Source organism: Alosa sapidissima, chromosome 16 (genome assembly GCF_018492685.1).
Source record: "Alosa sapidissima isolate fAloSap1 chromosome 16, fAloSap1.pri, whole genome shotgun sequence".
In the NCBI taxonomy this organism is placed as follows: Eukaryota; Metazoa; Chordata; class Actinopteri; order Clupeiformes; family Clupeidae; genus Alosa; species Alosa sapidissima.
Genome location: NC_055972.1, coordinates 34,543,595 through 34,562,716, shown reverse-complemented (window position 1 = coordinate 34,562,716; position 19,122 = coordinate 34,543,595). Strand labels below are relative to the sequence as shown.

Genomic DNA, 19,122 nt, shown 5'->3' with positions numbered 1-19,122 from the left:
TCTTAAGATTCCAAAATAAAAGACTATACAAGTGCAAAGTAATGCATTCTTAGGCCTAGTCCACACGTACCAAACCGATCTTTTTGTCCTCCGTCTTCCCTGGAACCGTATCAAGAATATTTGCGTCCAAACAGATCCATCTCAACATGACTCAACACGTTACTTCATACCCCAGGCCTATAGGTGGCACTGTGTCTTTACAGAAATTCACCAAACTTGCAAAACTTGCGCTTAAAAAACAGACAGAATAGGCTACGGCGAAATGGCTAGTGCAAGGAAACCAGAATTGTTTGTGTGGACTGATGGTGAACTGTCAACTGTAGCCAACTGTAAAACTAATAAACTTTGTTTTACGGTTTGTGAAGGGTGCAGTCCCGTCCTTTATTTGGCTAACGCAGGTAGGCCTACTAATCACCTTTACTTTCTTTGGTTGTAGGATAGTCCGTGATTCACATTAGTTTTGGCTATCACTGCAATTAGGCTACTAAACGCAAGGCTTACCCAAGTTCTAGGCTATTCTGCCGCCACATTTATAATATTGCTGTAAAACCTTCGTTAGTAACAGTCAATACTTTTGCCTGCATCAAATCGTGCATTCGCATTCAGTGTGCTACTTAACGTGAGTTCTAAGCATCTTTGTATGCTTATATCTGATTTCACTCGACTGTGAATGCATGTATATATGTTGTAAGACATGTAAAATAAATGAATGACACTGGCACTACGCACAAATTAATATAGCCTATACTTACACCGCACTTTCCTAATAACTTAAGTTCTCTCGCGTCACTGACAGTATAGAATGCATAAAAAAACACCAGGAAAAACAGTGTTCAGTCCACCAAGTCATAAGCTATCGGCGCTGCGCAGCATCAGTTGTGATATTTATCTTAACGGAGTGTAATCGTAGGTAATGTCATGTATGAAAACTAGTATTGTTAGGCAATACTATAAGTGCAAGTCCAGGGCAGCTGAGGTGTGGCGATGACATCATCGATACGCAAGCAGGATGTGCGGTTTCGCTGTCTAAACGAACTCAAACGGGCTACGGTTTCAGATTTCTCCACTCTGGGACCAGGTTTCAGAAAAGTGCGGTTTCGGCCAGTGCGTTTACAGGATTCGTTTGGACGCTCGGCCAAGACGAATCAAAACCTCTGCGTTTAACCTAAAAAGCGTCTCCGTGTGGACAGGCCCTTAGTCAGAGGTAGCATTCAATAAAGTTCAGTAGGCTAGTGTATGTCTAATTGAGTCATTTTAAGACGTTTGTGAGGGAATCCTTGCAATTAACATAACACAGTTAAAAGGCTGCTAATGTGTGGATGCAATTCATTACGTAGTTAGTTCAAATAACAGTCCGTACTTCTCCTTGGGACAAGCACTTTTGAGTCTTGGAAAACACCTTTCCATTTACATCGGGATTTTGCAAACATTGAGAGTCAATTATAAAATGAGCTCTGAGTATCGAAATACAAGCAGCTGTAAGTAAGCATGCAAACTTGACATCCAAACAGTATTCTAACGTTAGCTTTGAGATACCGATTGATTGCATACTGTAACTTAACTTAGTTTAGTCTCCTCAATGTACTATGTTGTGATAAGACCTTAGCAGAGTTTACTTTAACTTTAATGCAGCAGTTTTGAACAAATTTGCGCAGCATGGTCACGATGCTAAGCGGATTTAATAGCAATAAATAGCCCAGTGTGTTCTATGCAGTGCTTCTATGTGGCAACAACAATCCTTCAACAATCGTGAATATTTTGTTAAATCAGAGAATGTCTCGTAAACGGCCTCTGGTTAAATGCACATGCAGAGGAGCAGCGGGCTCGTTACGAGAGAGAGCGGGCGGGGCCGAGGAAAGGCTGCGTGAGTAAAAAGTGCAGCTCAATGAAATTATTTTATCTTATCTTTAATTTAAATAGTACAACATAGAACATCAATGTGTGCTGGCCGGTTTTGATTTGTGGCGCCCAGCCACAACGTCAACGTATGGTAAACACTGAAGGTGTAAAATTTGAAATATTAAGCAGCACACTTTGCGTCGACGTCATCGATTGCGTCGACGCGTTGTCCCAGCCCTATTAACTAAACATTAGCTTCTCATGTATTCATCATGTTTGTGGCCCATCAGCTAAAGTGGTGAATAGGTCCTTCTTTAACACTGATGAATGGCATGATATTAATGATGGCAAAACTGTGAAATTATATGAATTAAAAGTTAGTTTCTCATGAGTTAATCATGTTTGTGGCCCCTCAACTAAAGTGGTGAATAGGTTCTTCGATTGATGTGGCATTAAAGATGACAAAAACACAAACTACTTCATTTTTGTAGACATCGAGCAAGGTTCCCTCATCCTTCTTTTTAATGATGACTGTGGCAGTGGGCTCCTGCTCACAGAAGCTCCTGCAGGTCTCTGCAAATTGCTTAAAAGGAACCGTAAGAAATGTATTTCAATTATTCATAAAATGGCCCTGATATGTCACTAGACATTGGGAAAAGTTGCAGCCCTCAACTGATGTTGATGTTGTCATGTTGTGTTTTGGCCTGATACACCACCCTCCACCTATCTACTAATCACAAAGTCAGTAGTGTTTCGGCATCCGTGTTGCCAGCTCTGCCAGTCAGGGGGCAGGGGGAGGGGATACACTGCTCTACAGTAATTTGAAAGTGATTGCAGTACCAGTTTTGGACACAATCTTACATATGGTTCCTTTAAACTATCCTTGCTCTTAACGCTAGCTCTGAGTGTTTTAAATAATTCATTTAAGGGTTAGGTTTAGGTTTGACCAAAGTTGACCAAAGTGCTGTACAAGTAAACTAAGAAAAAAAAGTTATACAAATGGCCTAAAAACAGAAAGGGATATACAAAACACAGAAATAACACAACACAGCCAAACTCATCCAGAGGCAAAAGCCAGGGAGAAAAAAGTACCAAATTGTAGTGTTGGATGGAGTGATCAGGGGCCTCATGTACAAAGCTTGCGTAGACACAAAAATGCTGCGTACGCCATTTCTCACGCTCACGTCCGGATGTAATAAGACTGACTTGAACGTGAGAATGTGCGGTCCTCCACGCAAACTTCATGTCTGGCGTACGCACATTTCCAATGTGTATCGTCAGTTGGCGACACTTAGAGGCAATGCAGCGCAACAACATTAGTTGATCGAGAGTCTAGGCCTTTATTTGCACAGTATATTGTGAAATGTGGGTTATTAAAAACACTTCGAAAGTAGGCCTATGTTTCTATATTTGGACATGCAACATGCGCAAAGTTATGCAACAACCTGTCTATAGTGACAACTGTAGACTTATTAGAGGATAAGAATTAAAAGGGAATGTGAAACAGCCTACACAGCGCCGATATTTGGTTACGCGATTGTTGATGACTGGCTTATCAATCAGATTTTGAAGAGCTTTCCACAAAACCTGTGATAAATGGGGTCGGCTTCATGCATTCGCCAATGCCTTAACATTTGCCAAGTGTTTTCCCTTCATATCTTCGATAGTTTTCATTTTAAAAGAAATACATATGGGACAGGATCATGCATGTGAATAGATAGGCTGACTAAGCGCGAATATAAGATATTTTCCTGATTGACTGCATGGCTACTTTGACTTTCCTCTAGTAAGCATTCGCATTATTGTCACACTTGTGTGCAAATATAGGGATATGATCCAGAAATCGTAATGTTGTGGCGAGGTGGCCTGGATCAACTTAGTTTATTCCATTCGGGTGCACGATGCGTGGTACGATTGATTTAATGATTTTTTTAATAAATGCAGTTATGTTGTAATGGTCCAAATGCATTCAAACCCAGTTATGCGAACCCTGTCACCTACTTGCAGACTGACCAATAATTCTGCCACGGTCTCCTATAGCCTAGCCACTGCCACGCTCTGCCACTACTGTTTTTTTGTTATTAATTACAGATGATAAAGACGTAAGATTCTTGCCATTTCGTCAGATAAGCACTTCTACCTCGCATTCGCTGGAAATAAAGTTTTTTATTCATTTGATGATTTCAATTATTAAACTTTGCAACAGGTTTGAGTATGAATGGATCCACAGATGAGTTTTCATTGCGGGATAGGCTATTTTGTCTTTGCGGAGGTCTGCGCTCTCGAATGTCCTTCTAGTTAGCATATTAAAATGAGTGTGATTGAGGGAGGAGAGAGGGTGGAGTGTAATGCTCGTGCATGTGCGCTCAGGGTCGGACTGGGAGCAAAATTCGGCCCTGGCAATTTTCTCCTGGATCGGCCCACCACTGGATCGACGACCCCCCCCCCCCAAAAAAAATATAAATAAATAAATAAAAATAAATAAATACACTTCATAAACTGAACCCAAACATTTAGATTTGGACCTAATCACAATAACACGGGGGTCCGGGGGTCTCTCTCTTTAAAGTGATTTGAGAGCAACAGGATTCAGGGATAGGCTACTAAAGACAGGCTTATCTTCTGTGTGTCTCACGTCATGTTACCCCATGCATTAAACCAGGGGTTCTCAAACTTTTGTGGGCCGGAGACCCCTCATGGAGTGAAAAATTCTCCAAGGACCCCTCAAAATCGCAACACATAAAACTTAAGTTAATCATGTATAGCTTTTTTTTCTGTTAGATGCTCATGTTATATGGATTTTAAAAACATAGAGGGCCAATACCACAATAGTCATGTTAGCAAATTTTGACAGTATTTTTTTTTTAAAGGATTGTTGTTTCTTTGTCAAATGTAGGCCTATTGTATTGAACACATAGTGTTTGCTTCACATAACTTTCATTTTGTTGGCGGTTAATTAATAGTAAAGTGTTTTGATGTAATGTATCAGCAGATCAATTGGGCAAATACTGATACTGTAGCATTTTTCGCCATATAAGACAATTTCATATTTTGTAGCAAACTTTGTCAGGGACCCCCTGACAATGTGCTGCAGACCCCACTTTGAGAACCAATGCATTAAACCACATGTCACTGCTTGACTAAATGAAAAATATAGGCTACTGAACATGGACATCGTCATAGTTGACAGAAATTACGTTTTGTGCCAACATGTTGTAGAAACACAAACACAGCCTTTATTTGGTGCAAATCTTCTCCTTTACTTTGGTTATAGTCCGCGATTCACATTAACTGTAGGCTATCACCACAAGTGTATACTAAACCGTTCGTTACTAACCTACCAGTTGATAGCCTACTTTTTACCTGCATCGACTCGCAATTGATTGTGCATCTAATGTAACACTCGGTGGAGAGACCACTTTCCAAGTTTCACTTTCACTGTCGTTGTGAGCTAAAAGGCTAGGCCTACTATATGGGAAATACTTTGAAGTTCCTTTTGAGTAGGATCAGCTCCAAAAATGAATGGGTTTTCTTTAACTTGTGCTACACTTTTCCACCAAGTTGTGCGAAAATTGTAGGCTACCCGTAGTTTTTTTATGTTGACAGAACCGCACTATAGCCTACATGGTGCAGTAGCGCGTGCAACTACGTCTATAAAAACAATATATTTATGGAATAAAACTAGACCTCTGATTGCTGTTTACGGTTAAACTGCGATAATGTGAACACCAGCCAGCGGAGGGAACTTACACAGCCTAGGCTACCATGCACTCGAACTAGCGGCTGCTTGGACAAATCCACTTGAGGGGTGGGGCAGGGGGGCGCGATCGTAACACACACTGAACCTGTCATGAAGAGGCCAAATGATTGACCTGTCACACCCCAAGCCAAATGGATGCAACTGCATTTATAGGCTAGGCCTAGGCCTACACAACGGGCCGCAAATAGGCTAAATAAGGTTTGTAGAAAGATTAAGGGTCTGGCCACGAATAATGTAATGGCCCAACTCGAGGGGCGGCACCAAGCGTGTATTTGAAAATCTCACCGCACGCAATTGGATAAGACAATACGACCAATGTTTACTGACTGATTCTGGACTTCGACGCAATTGGCTAACTAACTGTCATCTGTTTAGCTCGCCTTTGGCCCGCCTATATCAGAAGTGGCAAAAGTAACGTGCATCATTACTCATTGCCAGAGTGTCTCACAGAGACAATTCAAATTCTTTGGATTGTCCAGGGTACAACCATTATTGCCTTCAATTGTTTTGTTTTGTTTGTTTTAGAAATGTCCTAAAATTGGCTTTACCATCTTTCAGTCTCTCATGGTCCTCGGTCAGCATATCAACACAGTCTTTCAAGGTGGCAATTTCTTTCTGTAGGCCTTCAATTAGTTGATTAGCCTCCTGTAAAGCTATCTGCAGATTGGAGGCGTCTGCCATAAATGAAGGCCTCAAAATGAAATACTGTATTTCATTATATTTTTTACATTCTAGCTATCAATGCTTTCCATCTGAACAGAGATTAAATAGCATGTGATGAAAGCATGAACACTCAAAAACTATTCAACCTAAAACATACATACTTCAAAGTTCTGTTTTCTGATTTGTGGTTGCATTTTATAACAAAACCTTTTTTATTTTTTGAAAACCTAAATTGTGTCAGGCCTCCTTTTTTGTTGCATTCTCACCATACCTCCCTCCTATTCTTGTGTGTGTGTGTTCCTGTTCTTGTACACATATTGAAAACTTAATAAAAAAAATCTGTTGAAACATGTATCAGTCATCCTTTTTATGCTGGCTGAAATATGAGTTATAAATGTTTTATGGAAACAGTTGGTGTCTTATTTTGCACTATTGATCAAACTTATTTTAAACTAGGGCTGTCAAAATAACTTTGATTAATTAATTTGAGAAAAAAATAACTGGAAAAAAAAATAACGCAGATTAATCGATTCTGTATGACCTTTGACCCCGAGCTGTTGTAGTCAGTAACCATTAGACTGTAAAATGAAGGAGAGAGAAGAAAATGTGCTGCCTAGATCATTGATTGGAACATTTACTTTTCAAAAACGGCTTGATGGTGTTGATAAAAATAAAGTGTTGATTAAAATGAAGTCCTCTGCAATGTATGTGATAAAAAAAAACTTCTTCCCGAAGCACTTTTGAATTTATTTCCTCCGCATATTAGGTCATATCATAGATTATTATGGCCATTATTAAAATAATAATAAGAGTTTTTGAACTTTAATGTCACTAATGCTGATTATTCAATGATTCATTTGAATTTAAATATTTAAAATACTTTCACAGCAAAAATCATATATGCGATTCATTTAGATTAATTAATCACAGAGTATGTAATTAATTCGATTATTTTTTTTTTAATCGATTGACAGCCCTACTTTTAACATTTAAGATGTTATTGATTGTTATTTGTGTATTTTTGACACATGTTTATAGCTTATAGTGGCCACCTTTAGGCTATTTCTTCAAAAGAACTGAACAGATTGAATGCATTGATCAAACTTACTTTTAAAATTTAAGCTGTTACTAATTGCTATTCATATAGGGGCAAATTCTCACATTTGCGCGTAAATTGCACATAGGTCCTTTTTTACGAACTTCAGTTACGCACAGGGCCGTTTCAAGGAATTTGGGGGCCCCAAGCAAAATGGACATGGAGGCCCCCCCACACACACTGCACGCAAAGCCTACAGGAACCACCGCATAGCCATAGAGTTTAAGTTCACCCACAGTTTATATAAATACAAAATTTTGACAGTGCAAATACTGCAGTTGCATATATATACTGTGCATTAGTTTTGAACATTTTGAACATTTGAACATTTGCAAAAACACCACCGTAACATAAAATCCAATATAAATGTAAAAAAGTACACAATAACTAAATCCTAGATACTTAAACACACACACACACTCACATTAACATTTTTCAGTTCTCACAAAGTGAGAAAATAAAACACTGCCATCTTATGCAGAAAAAGGATGCATTGTTCAAACTATAAAGAGTGCAGGTTGTACAGTATAGCAATTTAAAAATCCAACATAACTACAAGTACACACACACACATAAGATTAACCTTTCAGGCCATCTTCATCAGTGGAGGTATCCTTAGGAAGAGCCTGAGGGCTGATACATTTAAGCAAAGCACCTTGAGGGAGAAAGAAAAGATATGTTAGCATTTCCATATTTTGATATTTAGAAGGGAGGCAGCTGCCCTTCACAACTACCAATGCTTACTGTAAAAACATCCCAAGCTAATGTTATACATTGACCAGGCCTACTTGTAGCCTACTTGTAGCATTTAGCATTCTGCTGTTTGAGAATAAGACAGACGCACCTGGTGCTTTAAAGACAGTAAACAGCTAGCGTGCATTAATACTACTAGACATGAAAGTTCCAGTCTGCTTTGATGCACGGAATTTATCGTGTGGTTTTCCTAACCCCCATTTGGTAAATAGATTATCACGGTCGAATAGTTAGTATAGCAGGGAAGCTATGCCACTTTCATCAAAACCTATTACAAAGCTATAGCAATGTTATGTCACTAAAGACGATAAACAGTGATTCTGGAACAGATCTGCGTCTTCCTTATCCCGTTAATAAACATATTACAGTATGTAACCATATTCCGTCCGTTCGGGGGAAAAAAGTTGCGCTAACTGTTCTAGTTTGTTACAAGCAGCATGGGCCGTAAGGCAGGTAGTTAACATAAACATTTTTTGCTAGGCTAGCCTTCCTGCTGCGACATTAGGCCTACACCATTTGTACAAGACAAGTAGAGCTATTTTATCCAGTGTAATTTATCACTTACCACTATCTTGTTTTTTCTTGTCATCCTCTTCCTTTCTCTTCTGGCTTCCGGACGCATAACTCTGCTTCATTATGACTGCCGAGGTTTTATATTTTCGCGGCAGCAGCAGAGACCACAAACCTGGCTGGCTGGCTGCTGTCAGCGACTACTGAGAGGGTCCCCCTTGAGGGGAATCCCGGTATTGCCGGTAACAGTGTCGTTGCACTTTACTGCATTGACTATCAAAGGGGCGCTCACAGTTTGTCGTTGCATTTTATTCTTAACCAGTCGTTGTCTTGGGGCCCCTGGCCAGCTCGGGGCCCCAAGCAATTGCTTGGTTTGCTTGCCTTCTAGCGACGGGCCTGGTTACGCACCTTTCAGTTAGGCATATTCTCCTATTCTGTCACATCCACAACGCACAAACTTAACTTAAGTTGATATGAAAACGTGGAACGTGGACTTTCTCATTGACCTTCTGAATGCCATTTAAATCCAGAAAGAACACAAACCAGTCAATTTTGAAAATATAAGTATGGTGAACTGAATAAAGAACGGCCTACAACAAAATGGTGTCATCACATAGCCTAACAAAGAATTTAAATTTCACTTTTGCTTTGAGGTTTGTTACAAAGAGTCAAGACGTGTTTGAGGTGTGTAGATTCATAAATTAAAAACTCAGTGTTGAGAAAGAACGTTTCAATGGCTGCTGCTTTTAAGAATATCAATTATTTATGCTAATGATTCTGTAGACTGAAACCTGCAGCTTCAAATACAGTAGGGAGACTGGCATAACAATTCTACAAATTAATCAAGAGACAGGAGAATTTCAACTATGCTGCTTGACAATAGATGTCTGTGCAAATGTGAGGATGACTTTGGTCAAGTTGGAAAGAAATTGACAGATTCAAACGAAGTAGACTATGGGATTATGACTTCACGTTAAAACTGAAGATGCACAGCGGTAAGCTCCAATATCCAAAGTGGGTGATAATAACAGGGTTTTCCATTTTAACAATGTAGCCTGACAAAGAGCTCTGGTCGAAATGTTGTAGCCTAATAAAACACTCTCAGAGCTTATATAACAGTGTGTGGGTATCTCTTTATTTTTTTCATATGTTGGCTCAGCCTTATAGGCTACCCATAGTTTTATTTTTTGTAGATGTGCGTTCACTTTCATTCAATGAATGTCGGAAAATATGCCACCGTGTGACACTGTAATGGGGAAAAACATAAAGCTGTATCAGCATATTAAGCACCGAATTTGATACTGTAATGTTAATTTGTAACGTTCTGTGTAACCTACATGTATTTAGAACTATGGCTACAACCGACATCGAGCATATGCTGTTTCACCTTGTATAGTGGCGCTCGACCTTAATACAGCCTTCGGGAGCGCGTAGCTGGAAAGGTGCTTAAGTCAGTGGCAGAATGTCCACAAAAGTTGTATATATACGAAATGGCCAGATTTTGGGGGTGCTCCTCCCAAAACGTGTAACTCCCTCGAGTGTAAATGAAGCAGGCTGAAGAGTGTGTAGTTATATGCTTTTTTGACTTACACACCCTTATGCACCCTTACACCAGTGTTGGGAGTAATCCATTACAAAAGTAATGTAATTACTGTAATATATTGCTGTTTGCGGTAACGCGGTAATGTAAGGCATTACAAAAAAAAAAAGGGTAATATTTCACTCGGTACAAACTTCAGTAACGCACGTTACAATGCATTTTAACCAAAAATGAAGCAGTGTTTTGTTTTGATACATATTCGCAAACACCACCGCGAGAACAACAGAGGAGAAAAAATCCACGCAAAATAGTAGAACGTTATCTCCTGATACTGGTTGAAGATGACTGTGGCTGCAGCGGACTCTATTTGCGGGATGGACATAAGCCTAGGCTACGCTCAGAGACAAGGATATGAAGAACATAATAGTTACTGCACTTTGTGCGAAACCGAAAGATCTCACTATGCCTCGCGAAATAGCACAAGTCATTTAATGAAACATCTAAAGTGGTGCCACGCTAATCTTTTTGATTCTTGATTAAACACAAACTTCTAGTGCATGTCAGCTTTGAGCTGTGAACTTGAATTCACAATTGAACTTAAAGAGAATAAAGAGATAGAAATGCAGAAAAAAGATTGTGTAGCCTGGCAGTGCCACCGCTCCCACCACGCGCATCACACACTTTGCGTAGGGCACCAAAGGACAGAGGGGGCACCCACATGTAGCCTAACCAACGAATAGTAGCTTTACTGCAAACTGCATTTCACTCTTCATCAATAACGTTTACAATGTCAGAATGCACTATCACCATGGTACATGCAAGTTTGATACTTTTTGGGTTCTCTCAATCTCCACCACATAGTGCTAGAATGGAATTGGTGGGTCTTCAATAATTCGTTTTCCAAGCATTTACATGAAGCACATGATATGCCGAGTTGACAAAAAAATAATCCATTCAGATAGCTAGGTGGATACCAGGCTCATAATTCACTTTTATTTGCAAAACGAAATGCAACATGTTATTGCATACTTTCCAAAGCAATGAAGGCTGCTTAAAACAACTTAACATTGTGCATATTATTGTTAATATTGTGCTATCAATGTAACTCAACAAACAAGGCCTGTAAACAAGAGCTGGCAAAAAGGCATTATGATAACGTAAAGATCAATGCTCTTAAAGTGACAGTGCATCATTTATAAGAAAACAGCAGGAATGTTTAAAAACACACAGTAATGATCTGTAAATAATATACCTTTTATTTTACTTTAGTGTTTTTGAGTTATCATTTAAATGTCACTCACTCAAAACCACTCACTTAGGGCACCAAAATGGTCAGTAGGCCACCATCTTGACATGTCTTTATTAAAGGAACCGTATGTAAGAAATGTATTTCAATTAATCATAAATGGCTCTGATATGTCACTAGATATTAAGAAATCATGTTATTTCAAATACTTATATCACTGACAACAGTAGTCTGGCCAGGATATTGTCATTTAAAAAGTGGAGTTGCAGCCCTCAACTGATGTTGATGTTGTCATGTTGTGTTTTGGCCTGATGCGCAACCCTCCACCTATCTACTAATCACAAAGTCAGTAGTGTTTCGGCATCCGTGTTGCCAGCTCTGCCAGTCAGAGGGGAGGGGAAGGGGATACATCGCTACAGTAGTTTGAAAGTGATTGCAGTACCAGTTTTGGCCACAATCTTACATACAGTTTCTTTAAGCTTTGATTTACAATATAGTAGGCTCTCTATTTATTTATATCACAATTTACCAGACTTTAACCTTTTGTCGGGTTTTAACAAAATTCTGACTATGATTAAGCCTAATAAACTGCATTTAGAATGGCAAATCCACATTTTCAGATATTTTGGTGAAAGTAACTTAAAAATAATGCAATAGTAGTGTAATGCCTTACAATTCAGAGACAGTAATATTATAATGTAACAAATTACTTTGAAATGACAGTAATAAGTAATGCATTCATTTCGATTTTGAAGTAACTTGCCCAACACTGCCTTACACACATGAAAGAATTTGTCCTTAGGCCATACTAGAAAAACAATAGTAGGCCTAGTGACAGAAATGCTGGAATATAATATTTAGGCTACAGTTATATATTACAGTCCTGTACATCCGTTCCGCGAAAATAAATCACACTTCAATTTGTCTCCATATTTTACTCCATCCCCCACTCTTGAAACTTTTGTGTATGCTTGTTTGGCATGCCTGAGTGTGTGTGTGCGGCTGCACAGAGAGTAGCCTACTGGTGCTGAAAAGGTGAATAGATTGTAGAATAGCCAAAGAAGATGTAGCATTGTTATAAAACCTTTAACATCTCTAAACAATCACAAGTAGGGCAGTTCATCACAGTTCATCCATTGCAACTGGATTGATGAAAGGTCACTTACACCTGTAGGCTACATTGTATTTGGGAAAAGCAAAAGGTATCAGCATAATGTTATTTATTTATTTATTTATTTATTTATAAACAAAAACATCTCTGTCAGTTCCGTGCCGTTTTCAACAGCTATCAAAAACAAAGGTCATTTTTGGATGGATGGATTTTTTGTGAATGTTTCTTCTTCTACATAAGATTTTAGTCATCTTTAGTTCATGTAATACTTTATTGTCAATGCACAAATTAAGTAACAGTAGTCTGAAACGTTATTGTTAATGCACAAATTAAGTAACAGTAGTCTGAAACGAAATGCTGTTTTACATCTAGTGGTGCAAATAACTGACATGTCCAAATGGGCCTTGATGAAATGCGTCGCTAGATCCAGGTCAATCATACAAATAAAATTTGGTGCAGTTCTGAACATCTTAACTGAAGATAGGGGCGATTAAAGCAGAATAATATTGCATTTTCATTTTTTTACCGGGGGGGGGGGTGCAAATCACAAATGAGTGATTATGGGCCAGATTGATGTGTGCCCTTGAGACCAACATACCATAAAAGATTCTTCATCCTCGGTGCCACGGTTCAGGTAGTTATTTAGGAAAAACTGCTTTTTTTGCGGTTCGGGGGGCCCAGCACGGGGGGGGAGTGGACCCCAGGGACGAAACTAAATTTTTCCGTAAAAGTCTAGTGGGGCTACATACCCACCAAATTTCATGTGTCCCGGTGGTTCGGTGTCCCGGGAATCGTTGACCAAAAATTCAGGAAGTAGATGACGGGGGGAAAAAAAAAAAAAAAAAAAATTGACAATCCCTATATGACCGCTTCGCTAGCGGCGGTCATAATAAGCATTTACCTATACTTACTATAATAGCAACATTAAAGCTGCCAGCGATAGGCCTGTCCAACATAGGCCTAAATGACATTTGGATCCAAAAGTCTAAAAACTAAAAACAGAGTACTCTCCCAACACTACCACCTTACTCCTCTCCTCCTAACCTTTCTGGTCAAACTCACACCATTTTCTCTCTCTGTTCCACTTTGTTGTTCTTCACATTGAACAAAATCCACCCAAAATGTCCCTTTTTACAGTTTTGTTGATGTCCATGTAATTACAGTGAAAGTACATCAGGCTATGAGATGGTAATGAGATGGTCCAATTGAGATGGTAATCAGCTATGGTTAATCTATTTTACATAATCAACAGTACACCAACCATTTCTCAGTCATTCAACAATCTGTTTTTTCACCAATGCTTATCACCTATTTCAGTACAGATTTTGAACATCTGTTATTGTGGAAGTTGAGGCTCTATTAAGCATTTGAAAATAAGACCAGAAAGATACATAATTGTGGTATTGGGTAAACTTGTCTGTAAAGAAAATGTAGCCTAAGCATTCTAGAGATGTGTTCACTGACTATATATTGTGTGAAATCAACATGAATTCTGTTAAAGATAGTCCACTATAGACAGATGTTGTACTAATTGTATTTAGAGTTTTGAAAACGTAACTACAGATTAGACAAAAGTATGTTAGCAATCGTAAAAAAAAACTTGCGTCTGTGTGTGTGTATGTGTGTGTATCATGAAGTCTGACACGTCCTGGTCTGGAGAACATGCCTTGAAAAGGGAACTTTTAACAAGTCTTTGATGAAAGCATGTGAATGATTGAAAAACTTAAAACCTAAATCACGGGTCCTATGCTGATAATGAGTGGTCTGATAGTACAGACTGTTGTTTATTTATCTTCGGTGAATGGGTATCATTCAAGGCCCACCTGGTTTACAGTGAACCCCTTTGGTAGATTGAGATGCTCTTCTATAAAGACATAACGTAAACATAACCATATTTCAGAATGTAATTTTTTCCAACTGGACTTTAATCACATACAAAGGCGGTTTCAGTTAGCATGGCCTATGCAGAAGTTCACTTCACAATGCTTAGTTTGTGTGCAGCACTCCTCTCCTAATTATAGATTCATTAAAGGCCAATGTAATTAGATTAGATGTTATGCTCTTTAGTTAGATTCAGGTCCTTAATTCTTTCCATCTAATTACATCTTGAGTATCTTACAAAACTTCTCTCTTGGCCAGAGTTGAAGGGCTTCCACAGTTAACTATGAGTGCTCAGGAACTATCTCATGAAAGCCTTATGGATGCCTCACTTTAAATTATGTCAGAAAATCAGGGAGTTGTAATAATTTGTTCAGAAAGAGAGGTATAAGGTATACAAAGTAATGTCAAAAACATATTTACTGCAATTATATGGAGAATAATGGCGAAAGTGTTGATACTTCATTGAAATCCAGCTTGAGATCTGTAGACACCACTTTTCACTGGCATGCCCTCCATGCCCTCTTTAATACTTCCATGCTCTGTATATTCCCTCAACAATGGACTGTTTATCATTATATATATATATATATATATATATATATATATATATATATATATATATATATATATATATATATATATATATATATATATATATATGTTTTTGTGTATGGCATTTGGCAGACACTTTGGTCCAAAGTGACTTACAGTAGCCTATATCAACATCACATTAGTTAAAGATAATAGTTTAAAGTTGAAAAGCCTACATTAAGCATAATAATAAAAGTAATAATAACAATATCAAATACAATTAAAATAATGAGTTTTCATACTGTACAAACAAACAACTTAAACATACAAACCAAGAACAGTTGGGTCTTTAAATATTTTTTCAAAATTTCCAAAACTATCACAAGAGTGTAGAACATAAGGCAACTCATTCCACCAACGAAGAATAACTGAGTAAATGAGTCTTGACTCTGACTTTTTAGCGTTAATGAATGGTCAACACAGCAAACGCTCATCAGAGGACCACAGTGGACGAGGATTTAAATAGCAAATTGCAGATCCAGTAAGTATAGGCCAGAGCAAGGGATTTTATTTAAGTTTGGCTGTTATAGGAAGCCAATGAAGATTAACCATAGTAGGCCAGCTAACTATGAATTGCAATAGCCCTGTTAGGAAAGAACTATGGTGCAGACCCAATAAGTGCAGACCCAATAACCTTTATCATGCAAAAAAATGGAACATTTTATATTAGCATATGTAAGAGAGTAACCCTGAATTTCCCCACCAAAGTTATTTCCCTATTTCCAATTCAATTTCGTGTGTGCATAAGAATTGTCCCATACCTATGCACAAGCAGAGGGAAAGTAGAAGGGCAGGGGGTATGGTTTGTGTGTGACACAATTTTCCCCATGCTAGTGACCCCTTAAGTTGTGATGTTACCCCCTCCTCTGCCTCTTTTGTTATCCCGCCACTGGGGAGCTGGACTTGCTTGACCTTTGCCTGATTTTCTTTTCTTTTCAATATCAAAGATGAGGGCAAGAAGAGACCCAGGTCTGGTTACATAATACAATGCAGAGAGAGGTAGAGTAAACACATTTGTAACACAAGTGCCATGATCTGTTGTGTGTTCAGCTAAAGTTGAATACTGAAGTTGCTACCTTGTTGTGATGTCATCATCAGATCCTGCTGCTGACAGTATTTTATTCAGGCCTATTTGTCAAAAGTGATTCAAAAGAGCACATGTACTGTACATGTTATTTTGACTTTTTTCTTTTCATTTTAGGTTCTAGATTTCTCTGGTGATGATAATATACACTTTAGTGATGGGAAGGTCTTTTGAGAGGGATATGCACACAAAAGGTTTATTTTCGGGTGTTTTCACACTTTTATAAATATTTTTTAAAAAGATCTGAAAACATATCTGTACAGGAAAGCTTTTAGTGAACTCATCTTATCCTGTAGACTACTTTTTCAGATTATTCTACATCTGCTGCCATTGGAGGGCGCAGCCAGTCAGAAGCAGATGGGCTCCCCCTATTAAGTCAGGTTCTGCTCAAGGTTTCTTCCTGGAATATTTTCCTTGCCACAGTTGCCATATGGCGTGCTTATGGGGGGTAAAGGGTTAAGGCTGCCAGTCTTATGACATGTTATTTTTCTATATTTTTGATATGTTGCTGAGTGGATCATAAACGGCCCCTAGCAATGAAGAAAAGTGAATGATAATGACTGACTGACTATTATTGTGTTACATGCTTCAAATGTAAAGCACTGAGCTGCATTCTGTGTATGAAAGGTGCTATACAAATAAAGATTATTATTATTATTATTATTATTATTATTATTTTATCCTCCTTGACTTGCCATTGCCAAAAGAGAAGGCATGATGTTTACTATAAAAGCTATTATTATTAGGCTTAGACATTAGTAATTTGGCTACAGCCAAACAAGTTTGTTCTAACGTTAGGCAACCAATAAATAGTTCCATAGAACCCAATTGTTGTATAATTAAGCAATATAGCACGAGTGAGAGTGGGGTTGGTCATGGATATTTCCACGGGTGTTGTTCGGCCGTAGCCACGAGGCCGGAGGCCGAGTGGCGCAGGCAACAACAGCCGTGGAAATATCCATGACCAATCCCACGATCACGAGTGCTATATTGCTTTTATACAACAATTCTACCACAAACTAAATAATCTGAAAACACCCCAATATTGTTTAAAAATGTTAATTTCGACATTGTTCTTACGCATCAAAAAACAGTTCCCTTTTCAATAGACAGCGTCTTGGTTGCTAGGTAACCAACATTCCAGATCCCTCTTTACGGGTCTTTGTGGTTTACGTGTCTTCTTGAAAGAAATGTTGAAAGTCGGGCTGAAATCACATTCATATCTAGCTTTGCTGCATGCATGTTACAAGGACACTGGGTCATGTTATGTAAGGGACATGGTACTGCAAAAAAACGGAAACATAGGCTACATTGCAGAACCACTCAACTTTATTAATTTATGGTGAATAAATGTTACACTACTGTGCACAGCCCCATATGTTTTTCTGACACGATGCTAGCACGTTAGCAGCGGTTAGCTAACTATGCTAACGTTAGTTTTCTACAAGTCTCCTCCAAGTGACAATCATATTATAGGCCCTACACAATGCTGGCAATGCTGAGAACAATTAGCATCCTCGTTTATCTTACTTACATTGAGTTGACTGTGTAGCTTAATCCACAGATGTGGTGAAGCACTGTTTCGTCGTTATGGTTTGCTAAGGAACCCATTGCTTAAAATAGTGGAGAGCTGGGATGAGAACATTGTGTCAAATCTTCGCATTGTATCGCGGAGTGATTTATTATTAGCTGTGCAAAGTCTGAGTTGAAATGTTCAGGGATATTCCAACTCATGGAACGTCTCTCGGCCAATCAGAAACCAATAAATAGTTCCATAGAACCCAATTGTTGTATAATAATGAATATATCTTCATCCAAGCTATTGGTCACTGACAATTTAGAAATCAGCAAACTTTGGATTACATTGCTCACCATTTTTCATGATCTGCATCTATTATCTCTCTGTCAAACTCCTCTTGCATATGGCAAACATATGAGACAGGTTGTTCAGTTGTCACTTTGGATTTGAGCTACTGTACGAACTACAGGTTGTTGGGCATAGTAACATTAACCAGGTGGGGCGGGCCTACCACTCTAACTTCATCAGATGGGTGACAGATGAATGAGGTGTTTCAACCAGGCAAAACATAAAAATAGAAAATGACCTGTTTTCTTGATTTGATCATGTGCACTTACATGTCACCTATACAAAAAGTATATTGTTTATTGTATTGTATATTGTTTCCTTTTGGTGTTTTGTTTTTTGTTTTTTTCCCTTTCTGTCTACATCTGAGTACCACACCCACCTAGGCCAGTAACCAATGCCTTGAATGATGGTAAATTTCTGGCTCTTTAAAATCTGTACATCATTGCCATTGACTGTTTGACTCTGAAGAAGACGCATGGGCGTCGAAACGTTAGTCGGTTTGCACTAGGCTAATAAAAATCACTTAAAGCATTGTGTGCTCCGGTCCTGCTCCTTGGTTCTTGTTAGACCTTGGGTCTCCTCTTTTGACCTCTGCGTCCAGTTCCGTGAGCGTGAGATCCTAGCAAATTCCTGCATGGCATCCAATTCGAGGCTCACATTGCATCCCAATTTGTTCAACAAAGAAACACCTTTTTTGCCTTTACTTTGTTCATGACAACGCAGTAAAAAGTTGAGAATCATTATGAGTGCATACACGCAGGCTAACACGCAACCTCGGGTCAAGTCAGGTCAGATCAGTTCGTGTCACAGATATGGAGCGCAGAAAGGTCATTTTTCATCACTAAATAAAAAATGGCATTTATTTCCGTAAATCACACACCACAAATCACACACCACACTCGCCCCTCCCCTGCATGAAGAACAGATGAGCTAACTATGCGCAAAAACTATATCGCAACAAGCGAACTCCAAAGACCAGCGATGAGTGTGATATCTAAAGAACGCCAGACACACAGACAGAGGTTTTTTGGTAAGAGGGTTTGTATGAACTCAAAGATTAAGTGATTCAATGTTTTTTTTTTTCAGGAATCTCCCCAATATTAAACCAGCAGCTTTCCATCCACTGTTGTAATTCCTCTGGCATTACATTTCTAGTTTAATTTAAAGTGCTACTCATTGTA

At 38.6% G+C, this 19,122-nt stretch overlaps 1 long non-coding RNA gene across 1 annotated transcript; it reads right to left on the bottom strand.

Moving 5' to 3' along the window:
* Window positions 1-2,545: 2,545 nt before the first annotated feature.
* LOC121685309 lies at window positions 2,546-9,167 on the bottom strand. Its single transcript, XR_006023328.1, has 3 exons — window positions 9,080-9,167; window positions 3,388-3,390; window positions 2,546-2,556 (listed from the first exon to the last, which is right to left on the bottom strand). It is a non-coding gene; the product is annotated as an uncharacterized LOC121685309 (long non-coding RNA).
* Window positions 9,168-19,122: the final 9,955 nt, after the last annotated feature.